The following is a 6,507-nucleotide window of genomic DNA, read 5'->3' on the forward strand; positions in this document are numbered from 1 at the left end:
AAAAAAAATAAAAAAATAAAAAGTGAAAGACATTTCAAAGCAGCTATGATAGCTGTTGAGACAACTCTGTTAGCTGGGGTGTTCATCTATTGGTGAGATGTCATAAATTCAGGGTCTTCAGATACAACTCAGATACTTTAGAGTGCCTCAAAACCTTAGGATCATTTGAGATTTTCTGTAGAATTATTCTTACATTTCTATGCATGGGCTTCTTATGTACATTATGTACATTTATTATGTACATAAATTATGGACACAAAACCAAGATTATAATTAAATATAGTGGGGCTGTATGAATAAGGCTATGCATGTAATATCAATTATATCTTTTCTTGTAGTCCCTAGAAGTTTTTCTGCAAGTTCATCTGACTTCTTTCTCCTAGAATATATTTGTGAAGATTTCTCTTTCTAGATAATGGTCGGATACTTCGAGATATATAATAGCAATGGTGACAAAATAGCCACCAACCTCCTAATTGATTTCCTCCCCATACAATAAAAGAACATGTAGCAAAAATTAAATTCTACCCCAAACCATATTCTCAACATAAACTGAAGGCAGATATTGGTAAAACTTCAAAGTAGTGATAAATAAAAAAGATGGAAACAAAAAAGTTGCATACAAACTTGTGTGCCCTTCCCAGTTCTAACCCACCTTGAGAATTTGTGGAAAGCAAAGGCAAAATGAGCAAACCTGAGGGCAAGACAAACAGGGAAATTAAAGACTGTGTGTGTTTGTCTGAAATGACTGCCAAAAGGACTAAATCTATCCTCAGTTTAAAAGTACTAAAAGACAGCAATAACAACACGACCACAGTTCTGGCCAGAAAACAGCATGGACTGCAGGGAAGGTATTCCAATGTACATGTAATTTAAAGAGGCACGCAAGGTTGAAATCAGCATTCCTGGAAACAGATACACAACTCTGGGAAAGCAAAAAAGTCAAAAATGAAACAGAAAACAAAAAACAAACAAACAACAACAACAACAACAAAACAAGAGGAAGAAGAAGGAGGAGAAAGGAAGAGAAAAGAAAAATGAAAAGATAAGAAATGAAAGGAAAAGAAAAACTTAAGAGGAGAGAAAAAAATTTAAAAAAACAACAAGTAGCTTTTGGCAACTGGGTGACAAAGGAAAAAAGAGAGAGAGAGAGAGAGAGAGAGAGAGCGAGCGCACTATTATGGACTGAATTGTTTGAGTCCCACAAAATCAATATGCTCCAATCCTAACTGAGATGACCTGAGAAGGTGCAGTCTTTTGGAAGAAATTGGGTCATGAGATGAAGCACCCATGAGTGGGATTCAAAGTCTTATGAAAGAGACCCCAGTGAGCTCTTTCTGCCATGTGAGGTCAGAAGGAGCGGTTGGCTGTTTGTAACCTGGAAGAGAATCCTCTCCAGAATCTGACCATGCAGGCACACTGATCTAGTACTTCCAGCCTCCAGAGCTGTGAGAAACAAATACTTGTTATTTAAGCCATTGCCAGACAGGTAAAGCCTTTGTAATTGCCTGAGGATGGGCCTAAAAGATCACACATAGGAATTTGGCCAGGGGCCAGACTCCTCAATTATAAGGACTGTGTTATTCAGCAAAAATCTGTAAGAGGTGCAAAGAAACGTAGATATAAACATAATAACGGGAGACTTTACAGTGTCTTTGAACAATTGTCTAAAACCCAGGAACAACAACAACAAAAAAAGGCATGAATACAGAATTCTATGTATATCATATATATTGTATGTTGATATATGTCATATAAGTAATATATTATCATATATCAAGTAATATATTAATATATAGAACTAAAATATGAAAGAATGTTTAAACTCCTTCATAATTAGAGAAATGTAAATTAAAACAATATTTAAATACTATTCTCATCTATCAGACTGGCAAAAATTAAAAAGTATGAGTACACATTCTGTTGGCAAAGTTGTAGGGAAACAGACATTCTCCCATATTGTTGGTTGAAATGCAAACTGGTATAATCCTTCCAGAGAGGAATCCGGCAGTAAGTAACAAAATTATAATGTCTTACCTTTTGACCCAGTAAGCCCACTGCTAAGAAACTACTGGAAAATGTACCTGCAACTATATGCACCATTACTCACTGCAGCATAATGTGTAATTGACACGCATTAAAAACACAGTGCCCACACCTAGAAGAATGGTTGGAAATACTTAGTATATCCACACACACACAAAAATACTATCTGGCTGTAAAAAGACTGAGGAAATCTCTATAAACTGATTCGGAATCCTTTCCAGGATCTGCAAAAAGCAAGATGCAAAAGAGTATAGATATATGCTATCCTTCATGTAAGAAAGGGGATCAGAGGGAAAATACATCTGTAGTTTTATATCTTTATCCATTAGGGCTGCTATAACAAAATACTACAGCAGACTCATTTCTCTCAGTTCTGGAGACCAGAAGTTCTAAGATCAGGGTTTCTAATTATGGTTGGGTGAGGGTGCTCTTCCAGGTTGAAGATCTATTGTGTCCTTACATAAGTGGTTGGCGGGGAGCATTATGGATCTCTGGAGTATCTCTTCTAAATGCTCTAATCCTATTTATGAGGACTCCATCCTCATGACCTAATTGCTCTCACAACCTTTATTTCCTAGGGGTACTTGGGTGGCTCATTCAGAGCCTGCTTCTCCCTCTCCCTCTGCCCTCCCTTCTGCTTGTGTTCTCTTTCTCTCTCAAATAAATAAAATATTTTTTAAAATGCTCTACCTCCTAATACTATCATACTGGGTATTACGATTTCAACATATGAACATATGAATTTGGGGTAACACAAACATTCAGACCATTCAGACAGACAGACAGACAGACAGACACAGACACAGACACACACATACACACATTTGTGTAAAAGAAAATCCCAGAAACTAAAGAGATTGATTACTTAAGGGACTGGAGGGAAAAAGGGTGAAAAGAAAGAATTGAGTAATAGGGGAAGGAAGGGACATTGCAATGAGTGTACTTTGTATAGCTTTTTACTCTTTGAATTGCATTCATCTTCACATACCCCCAATAAGTATTTAAAATGACTTAATGATTTTGGATATGGTGAGAACCCAATCGGAACACATACAGTGAAAAAAACAAAGCTAACTATATTACCAATGAAAAATATAACCACACTAAAGCAGGTAAGCAGTGTTTAAGGTAAAGTTAGGATACATCTTTGACCCTGCAGATTTATAGTTTCATCAAATTAGGCTTTTCAAACACCTACATTAAACAAAAGTAGTGATGATGTCTCTAACTTTCAAAATAGCATTGGGCCACGTTTGCTACATAGTCTAAGCTCGACAAATGGATGAGTGAATGATGAATTTTAAATATAAATAGTTATTCAGTGTTCGTTTAGCTGTGGTTTTCAACTGGTTTTGACTGTACCCCGTGGGGGTCATTTTGACATTATCTCAAGTTTTTGGTGTCAACTGTAGAGAGGGCAGTTGCTACTGCCATCTAGTGGGTTGCTGGTGGCATCTAGTGGGAGAGGTCAGACTATTGCTAAGCATTACACAAGGCACAGAATATTCTGTCTACAAAAAATAATCTAGCTCAGAATGTCAAAATTGCCAAAATTGTTGAGACACTCTGGTTTAGACTAATGCAGTTGTGGTAACAAGTAATAGGTTAATGAAGATCTGTACTTTCCAATATGTAAATGAAACAAAATCTGTTCAGGATCCTCTATATGAATTAATAAAAGCAGATGCAAGTGTTATCCGAAAACTATTTATATAAAATTTAGAGAACAATGATAATTGCACTGATTTTGAATAAAGTGGAAAAACAATCCTTTTTCTGTTGTTTCAGTGTTGTTGTGAAAATCACAGATATTAATTCAGGTTTACCCAACATCTGATCAGAGAACTATATGTTCTCTTTTGGGAAGTGAAAATATCTTTTAAAAAACTCATCAAACACTCTAATTACTCTATTCTTTGTTCTGCACAAAAATTAGCCACAGATTCCTGCAGAAAACAAGGATGCAGATGTTGCTTCTACACTCAGCTGGATGATTTCATTAAAACCAAATTGTAAACTCAAATATATATTTCAGTCTCTTCTCTCCCTTATGGCTGTAGCATTTTAAGACTTAGTTTATCAACTTTGTATAAAATATAGACTAAGAAATGTGCTTGAGATATCACTTTTGAGATATCAAAATCCCTTCAACAAAAACATAATTTTCATGCATTTTAAATTGATATTTCCATATGTTATACTATTAAGTCTATTTCTCAAGTGGAATCTCTGGAAGTTCTGAAGACATTATTGAATTCAGAGAGTTCAGCATGCCACCACTTTTAAAATCTCTTTCTATACTGAGAATGTTCAATTATTTTCCTAGCAGAAATATTTGCCTCTCACCAACCACTTGATCATGTTAGTCAACCAGATGTATTATGTGTATCACTGAATCTTTCAAACTTAATAGTTCAGACATACTCTCACTGCATGTGGTCTAGTACGTTATATTACTGTGTCCTTCTATAAGTGGTATACAAGTACTTTATTGTTACAGTTCATTTTTAAACACAAATAATATGAAATAGTTTATAAATTTTCTGAAATTCTCAAATAACTTAGGCACAAGTGAAATAGTGTGAGAAACATTTAACTAGGCAATGCATATAATTTGGGCTCAAGTGGATTATTTAATTATTGACATATTCCTGTGAGATAAAACAAGTGGTTTTCCAAAAATAAATATTCAAAAAAAGTTTTTGCCTAAAACAATTTTTAAAAGACTGCCCTAAAAAGAAAAAAAAAAAAAAAAAGTCTGCCCTGAGATCAGTATACTTAAGTTAAAATTATACCTCACGACATTTTAATTCTGAATAGGATTTTTAAAAGCATTGAAAAAATGATGATTTTTAAAAGATTTTTATTTGTTTATTTGAAGAGAGAGATGGAACACAAGCAGGGGGAGTGGGAAAGAGAGAAGCAGGCTTCACACTGAGCAGGAAGCCCAATGTGGGTCTCAGTCCCAGGACCCTGGGATCATGACCCAAGCTGAAGGCAGATGCTTAATGACTGAGCCACCCACGTGCCCTGAAGAACTGATAATTTTAAGAGAAGGCTAATAATCATAAAAACAGCAATAGATTTCTTTCCTTTCTAAAGCTAAATAATATTCCATCTTTTATATACAACACATTTTCTTCATCCTTTGTTCTGGAGATGGGCATCTAGGTTGTTTCTCTATTTTAGCTATTGTAAATAACTGCAATAAACAAGGAATTGCAAATATTTGTTTACAATTCTAATTGCATATTTTTTTTATCTGTATACAGAAGGGGGTTGCTGGATCATATGGTAGCTCTATTCTTAATTTTTTGGGGAACATCCATACTTTTTTCCATAGTGCCCACACCATTTTACTTTCACACCAAGAGTTCCAATTTCTCCACATCCTCACTAACCTTTGTCATCTTCTGTTTTTATAATAGCCTTCTTAACAGATATGAGGTTGCATCTTATTTAGCTTTTCCTTTATATTTCCCTGATGATTAGTGATGTTGAGCCTCTTTTCATACATCCGTCGGCCATATGCATGTCTTCTTTGGAAAAATGTCTACTCAAGTCCTTTGTCCATTTATTAATTGGACAATTTGTTTTTAGTGGTTTTGCTTTTGTTTTTTTTATATGCTACTGAGTTAATGGAGGTCCTTATATATTTTAGTTATTAACCCCTTATCTGATATAATGGTTTGCAAATCTTAAAGTCCGTAGGCTGCCTTTTCACTTTGTTAATTGCTTCCTTTGCTTTGTGGGAACTTTTTAGTTTGATGTAGTCCCACTTGTATATTTTTGCTTTTATTATCTATGCTCTTGGTGCCATATCTAAGAAATCATTGCCAAAACTAATGTTGGAAACATTTCCCCTAATTTGTGTGCTTTTTTTCCCCCTAGGAATTTTACAGTTTCAAGTCTTATTTTGTTTCAAGTCTTTAATCCCTTTTGAGTTGATTTTTGTATAGTATAATAATGTAAGATAAGTGTCCAATTTCATTTGTTTTTAATGTGAATATCAAGTTTATATGGAATTATTAAGGCTTAAAAAAGAAAATCCTGTGAGAACATGAATGAACCTCAAGGAAATTATGCTAAATCAAATAAGCCAGTCACAGAAGGACTATTACTGCATAATACCACTTTTATTAGTTATATACAATAACTAAATACAAATCAGTCAATAGAATGGTGGTGGCCAGGGACTGTGAAGGGGAGGCAAAAGAGAGATGCTTTGTCAGGTATAAGCCTTCAGTTATGCATGGTAATTATGTTCTAGACATCTGTTGTATGACATTGTTCCTACAGCTAACAATATGGTATTATATACATACAATTTTATTAAAAGGGTAGATCTCATGGTAAGTGTTCTTACCAAACAAACAAACCAACCAAGAAACTAAATTTTCTGCCCATTTGCTGTGGCTATTATTTCATAATAGTGATAATAGCTGTATAAAGAAGATTTGA

Source organism: Mustela erminea, chromosome 8 (genome assembly GCF_009829155.1).
Source record: "Mustela erminea isolate mMusErm1 chromosome 8, mMusErm1.Pri, whole genome shotgun sequence".
NCBI lineage: Eukaryota > Metazoa > Chordata > Mammalia > Carnivora > Mustelidae > Mustela > Mustela erminea.